Raw genomic sequence first — 7,713 nt, 5'->3', positions numbered from 1 at the left:
CTTGATTTCTCCCCTTGTTTCCTTTTTCGCTTTCCTATTACATGTTTCCTTTGTTTACTTAATTTTCAGTTTATTATATTATTAATTATTATATTCAATTTTAATAAGAATTCAGGCTTATTTTCTTTCCCTAGAATTCCCATTATAAATTATAATTTCTTTTTATAATAACAATTATTAATCTTATCATAATAGTTATTATAATTCTTTCTATACAACTAAGTTTATTTTATAGTTATTGTAATTAATATATATTTATACATAAAAAAGGACTAACTCCTAACAGATGGTTATAACTAACAACTAATTCCTAATTTTCTACCCTCGTCGTATTATTAAATTTATTTAATTCATATAATATTATAAATTAATTAATTTAATATATATATATATATATAGTTACTAATTGACAACCACTGGCTTATAACCAAATACTATTTTAATAATTAATTCCTAACAACAAGTTTTTAATTAAATATTGTTTTAATTAATTTAATAACTAATTTACTAACGATTAATTCTTAATAGCTAGCTGCTCACCATGATGCATCCTTGTTATTTACTCTTTAGGATTGATTTATTTTCCACCCTTTCCTGGGGACGAACCACATTAGCTAGTTGGAAACATTGGCTAAATCCTAATGATGTGATTAATTTGAAAAACATTATTATTTACATTATGGATCACAAAAATAAATGATATAACAATAATTAAATGTATTTATTTAATTAATTAATCCTTAAATTAATCATTTTAAAATAATTATTGTTATTACTAATTAATTATTATTATTATAATTATTATTATTATAATTATTATTACACATTTTAAAAATAATATTATTATCAATTTATATTTTCATTTTTAATAATAATTTTAAACCGAAAGGATTTATGTTAAGCATGGTTGACCATGAATTGTTTTCATATCCGGATCATCTTTGCCACAATGTGAGGTTTGACCATGGTTGGTCATGGTTCGACATCATTGATTTTCATATTGAGACAATCTTTGTCACAATAAGATGTTCAACCATGGTTGATTTTCACATTAAGAAAATTGTTGTCACAATGAGACGTTGCAGCATGGTCAATTTTCATATTGAGAAAATCTTTGTCACAATGTGACATTGGACCATCGTTAACCAAGATTATAAACCCAAATTTTTATATTAAACACAAATATTAATATTATAAACCTAAGGGAATAATAAACCCACGGGATTAAAACTAAAAACCTAGGGGAATAATATTAAACCCAAGGGATCAATATTATGAACCGAAGGTAGGTTAACCCTAAGATAAATGTTATAAACCATAAAATAAACATGGTTTACCATGGTTTATAATCTTTGTCAACAATGTATCAGATGGTTGGCGAAGATTATAAACAAAGATATTTATGTTAAACTCAAATATTAATATTATAAAACAAAGGGATTGATACTAAAATCCCAAGGGAATAATCTTAAACCCAAGGGATTAGTATTATAAACCTGAGGTATGTTAACCCTAAGATAAATATTATAAACTTTAAAATAAATATGGTTGAGAATCATTCACCGTGGTTGCTTTCCATATTGAGACAATCGTTGTCACAATGCAATGTTGGACCATAGTTGACCATAGTTGACCATGATTGACTTTCATATGGAGACAATATTTTTCACAATGCGATGTTGGACCATGGTTGATTTTCATATTAAGAAAATATTTGTCACAATGTGACATTCAACCATGGCCAAAGATTATACACCCAAAGATTAATATCCTAAATCAAAGGGCATGATACTAAAAACCCAAGGGGTTATAAAACCAAGAGCATAATATTTAACCCAAGGGAATAATGCTATAAACCCAAGGTAAAGGCAAATATTTGTTTTTTATAAATATTGTTTATTAATTATTATTAAAATTAATTAATTGATACTAATTATTTTAAAATAATAATTATTAATAATACTAATAATGATTATAAATTTATATTTATTTTTATTATGGTTAATATTGCTGCATTATTATTATTTATTTTATTTTATTTTTATCCGCTTGGGGTAGCTCAATTTGCAATGGTCATGGAAATGAAGTCGCATTGAACTAGAAGTCTTGGGTTCAAATTTTTTGATATCCCCTTAATCGGGGTGAGAAGTTGGACATGATGAAGATGTAGTCCTACCAAGCTTACAAAAACAAATATTATTTTTTTATAATTTATATTAATTATTTTTAATAAAAATAAATTTATATTAATTATTTTAACTTAATTAATTAATCAATTAACATAATTGTTTAATATAATTAAATAATTTATTAATATACATAATTAATCTATAAATATAGTTAGTTATTTTATTAAATATAGTTTATTAATTTATTAATTAAATGTACCTAATTAATTAAATAATCATTTTAAAATAATTGTTGTTATTACTAATTAATTATTATTATTATTATTATTATAACTATTTATTGTTGGCTAATGGTGACATCTTGAGTGGACCTAATGGTCCAGAGAATGTGTTTCCTCCTAGGAAGTGACTGTTGGCATTATGGCACAGGATTGGAGCTATGGCACAGGTGTTGTCCTTGATGGCAACTCTCTTTGGTAATAGATCTCAGTTCATGCTTTCAGAATGAAGGAAAAGACATATACGCAGGTTCATCTAGACGAAGACGCGTATACATGCGGGTTAGACGTTTCAAAGGCGCGTATGCATATACATGCACTTTCATGCAAGGAAAAGCGCGTATATGTTGGAGAACTTACCTTTGGTCCGTGGTAGTTAGTCCTTGGTATTTGAACCTATGGTTTTGGACCATGGTACCTCGTCAGAAGTGTTGATCCCAGGTATTGGGTCCGTGGTATTGATTTATTATGGTTTTGGACCATGGTATCGTGGAAGGCCTAAAACTATAAAAGAGGAAGGAGATCATGTGGCAAAAGATCATCTGAATTATTGTTGAATATCTGATAAAGTGCTAGATCTAGAATACTGGTAATTGGGTTATGGTGCAGATTTGGATGTGAATGGAGGAACCTTAGCGCAAAGAGAAGTATAAGTTCTCTTGATGGATCATAATCTTTAAGTTTGAATGATAGTATCTATGTATGATTTTGATCTGTTACATGTGGCGCTTCCTTGATCTATAAAACTGATAATCTGGGTTAATTCGTGTTTGAATATCTAAAAGAGCGAATTATTTTTTTATAGATCTGTACGCAGGTTCAGTGAAGCGAAGGCGCGTATATACGCTGGTTTAGTGAAGGAAAAAAAAGTATACGCAGGTTGTTCCATACGCAGAAGTGTATGCACACAGGTTGCAGGTTATTAAAGTAGCGTATATATTTTGAGTTGTGATCTTGTTGCTTCTGTTTATTGCTACAGTGTTTTGGGTTCAGATTTGGTGCGTGGTTACTGTTACTGTGATCTAGGTATAGTTGTCATAGAAGTGTTTATTTTGATTCAGTTTTGATAGTTGAAAAGGTGATTGGGTGATGCAGAAATCCTTGATGTTTGATTGATGCTATTTGTGGATCTAGTTTGAAAATTTATGAAACGTGGTCCTTGAAAGAAAGAGAAGGTTGTAGCCTTTTGTAGGCCAGCAGCTACGTACTAGTATCTTGGCTAGTGCAAGAGCTAAGGGGGTTGTAGCTCCCTTCTAGGAGAAGCTGGAAAACGAGAGAGAGTTGTAGCTCTCTGCAGGTTGCAGCTTGCGTACTGGTAAAGGACTGCACCAGTACAATTGTAAAAGGGAGTTTCTAATTAAAGAAAAGATAGAGACGAATTGCAGCAGGTGGTTTTCACCCACATTGGGTTTCCACCTTATATCTTGTGTTCTTGTGTGCGATTGTATTTCTTCTCTATTTACTATTTCTGGTTATCTGTTAGTTGAAGCTTGAATACAGATTAACAATCAACATCAGAAAGGTAAAGTAAATTAAAGGATTTGCATTGTAAACGTGGGTTTCCTTCTGTATAGTTGCGTATATATGCAGGTTCAATTAACTGAAGTAGCATATATCATTTGATTTTGAAAAAGGAATAATTGACTTGACAATACTGATTCACCCCCCCTCTTAGTATTATTTCCAACAATTGGTATCAGAGCAGGTCCTTCAGAAGAAGCTTGATCGCTTGAAGGAAGATCATTCATCATGAGCAACTACGAGAGGGAAGCATCAATTAGGCCACCGATTTTCGATGGGACAAACTTCGTATATTGGAAGGTAAGAGTTACTACCTATCTTCAATCTCTTGGTACATAAGTTTGGGATATCATAGAAACAGGGTATACTTTTCCATCAACAACTCCTATAGATCCAACTGAGAAGAAGAAATATGAAACAAATGCAGAGGCGGTCAATACTCTATTAGGATGCATATCTCAATCGGAATTTGTCAAGGTTCTGCAGTTTAAATCTGCAAAAGAAATATGGGACAAGATTGTACTGAGCTATTAAGGAGATGATCAGGTAAAACGAGCAAAACTTCAAACCCTCAGAATTCAGTATGAAAATCTCAAAATGTACAATGATGAAAGTATGGCTAACTATTTTGTTCGTGTAGATGAGATTGTTAATTGTATGAAAAACTTGGGTGAAGAAATAAAAGAGGTTGTTGTGGTTGAAAAAGTTATAAGATCTTTGTCCCCTAGGTTTGAATCTAAAGTTTCTGCAATAGAAGAAAAAGAGAATCTACAAAACCTTAAAATTTCACGGCTGCATAGAATTCTAACTGCTTATGAAATGAGAAAAGGAGGTCCATCAGACAGGAGAGAAGTCGCCTTCAAGGCTTCCGGCAAAGGAGATTACTATGAGTCGGGACACATGTCAGAAGAAGAAGAATCAAATTTTGTCAAAAATCTTCAACGGGGTGCTGGATGATTCCTAGGTAAGTTACCTTTCAAATGCTTTGCTTGTGGAAGAGTCGGTCACTATGCTGCCAAATGTCCTCATAAGGATAATATTGACAAGGGGAAGGAACATATTAGATGGAACAAGAAACAGAATGCAAATAAGAAAAGCTATTACACTCATGAAGATAGCGATGGACTTTCAAATAGTGATGAAGATGAACGAGGTAATGATTATAAAATTTTAATGGCTTTTGAAGATGGTGATTACATGGATGCTATAGATGAAGAAGGTTTTTATGAAGAGATTTCTAATCTCAAAATTTGCTTAGAAGAGAAAAATGTGATTATTGATTCTCTGCAATGTCAACTGGCTGAGAGGGAAAAACATCTTGAAAAATTGGAATGTGAAATTGTTGGTCTTAGAAAAGAGATCGAGAAAACAAAAGCTCTTAATCTTAAATTTGTTAAAGGATCTGAAACTCTCGATGAGATCATCAATGTGCAGCATTCTCCACTAATCAAGATAGGTCTGGGATATAATGGAGAAGCATCTCAAGCATCCACCTACAAAAGTTATCTTGATGCAGCAAGGAGAAGCGAGAAAAGGCCTAATAGAAATCATCAGGTAAATTAGGGACAGTTTACCTCAAGAACAAAGAAAGACTATCAAGAAAATCGGGGGAAAACTACCTTAAGGACAAACAGAAGCTACAACCAGCCACAGGTAAAATCTTCCCAATTTGCCTCAAGAATGGATGTTGGTAGAAACTACAATTGGTTGGATGATAGATTTGATAATCGCTGAAGTTTCTTCACTGGGCAATGTTTCTCTTGCCATAACTTTGGTCACAAAGCAGCTCAATGTGTTGCCTATAAGACAATCATGACTAGAGAAGCTCAAAAACAAAGAAGTATGTCTGGAATCATGAAGAGGACCTATAATAATTTTTCTGCCCTTGAAAGTGAAATTGAATGTTCTATTTGTAATAACTTCGGTCATGAAGAGTCTGAATGTAGGAGCAGGTTTCGGAAGACAACTCAGAAGGAACAAACCCCGAATGCCAGAACATGGAGAATGAAGGAATCACAACCAGAAAGATGTGGGATAGCTTTTTATACAGAAGGACATGAAAATCTATGGTACATCGACAGTGGATGTTCGAAGCATATGACAGGTGATAAAGAAAAACTTGAATCATATAGTGTTTTAGAAAAGGGAAAGAAAGTCTCTTTTGGAAATGATACCCCTGCAGTCATAAAAGGAAAAGGCACTGCTCATTTGAAAGAAAGGGTCAAAGCTGGAAATGTTTTGTATGTTGATGGCTTGAAGCATAATCTCCTAAGTGTCAGTCAGATGTGCGATCAAGGAACTGATGTAATATTTCGATCAAATGGATGTAGTGTTCGTGATCTTGATACAGGAAAAACAGTGATCAAAGGCAGAAGAACTCCAAATAGCTTATACATATTTGAAGAAGGACAACAACAATGTTATTTAAGCATGGATGATGAACACTGGTTATGGCACCGGAGGTTGGGGCATCTAAGCTTTTCACAAATAAGGAAAGCATGCAAATATCAAGCATTTCGTGGTCTCCCAGATATCAAAATTCCAGACAACACCATATGCAAATCATGTTAGTTTGGTAAGCAAACCAGAACCAACTTCCCTGAGAAGGAAGGCTCAGTCAGCAGGCCTCTTGAACTAGTCCATATAGATGTATGTGGTCCATTTAGGACAAGGTCACCCAGAGGAGAAGAATACTTTATATTATTCATTGATGACTTCTCCAGGATGGTTTGGTTAGGACTTATGAAACACAAGGACGAAACATTCGAAAAATTCAAATCTTTCAAAGCCTTGGCTGAAAATGAATCATATCACAAAATTAAGTGTCTCAGGTCTGACAGAGGTGGGGAGTTTACCTTAAATGAATTTTTCGATTTCTGTGAAGAACATGGAATAAGAAGGGAATTTTCTACAGCTAGGACTCCTCAGCAAAATCGAGTGGTGGAAAGGATGAACAGAATGGTCCAACAAATGGCTCGTGCTATGCTTGATGAATCTGGAACTCCCGCAACCTTCTGGGGTGAAGCTGCATTTTCTGCGGTTGTTATTCTCAACAAAACAAATGTCTGAGTGAACAACACTCAAACTCCTCATGAGCTATGGTATGGTGAGACTCCTTCAGTAAACCATTTCAAAATTTTTGGAAGCAAATGCTATATTAAGAACAATAATGAACAGCTTGGCAAACTTGAACCTAGAGCAGATGAAGGCATTCTCCTTGGTTATTCTCTCCACAACAAGGCATATAAGTGTTACAATAAAAGACTTGGAAGAATTGTTGACAGAATTGATGTAGTGGTTGATGAAAAAGGATACATTCCTAGGCAAGTAAATTATGAAAATATCGAAGAGGATGAAGACTACTCTCCAAATCAGACTGATGATGAAGAAGAACCTCAAGAGGCATCAGAGGAACAAATAAGGATAGAAGAAAAGACTCCATCCAAGTACGTTCAGAAGAATCATCTAGAATCTCAGATTTTGGGGCAGAAAGAGGGAGGTGTACAAACAAGAAGAACAATTGCAGAAGCCTCAAGCTATTTGGCATTTCTCTCCTCCACTGAGCCACAAAATGTAAGAGAGGCATGCAAAGATGAATGTTGGGTCAAGGAAATGGATGAAGAACTTGAGCAGATCGAAAAGAACAACACTTGGGAGTTGGTTCGTAGACCAAAAGATAAGAATGTCATAGGGACAAAATGCATCTTTAAAAATAAGTTGAATGAAAATGGAGAAGTAATCAGAAACAAGGCCAGACTTGTGTGTAAAGGGTATGCTCAACAAGA

The sequence above is a fragment of the Pinus tabuliformis genome, chromosome 6 (assembly GCF_031772625.1).
Source record: "Pinus tabuliformis cultivar Carrire ecotype Pingquan chromosome 6, CPIR1, whole genome shotgun sequence".
Classification (NCBI taxonomy): Eukaryota; Viridiplantae; Streptophyta; class Pinopsida; order Pinales; family Pinaceae; genus Pinus; species Pinus tabuliformis.
This window is presented reverse-complemented; position numbering follows the sequence as displayed.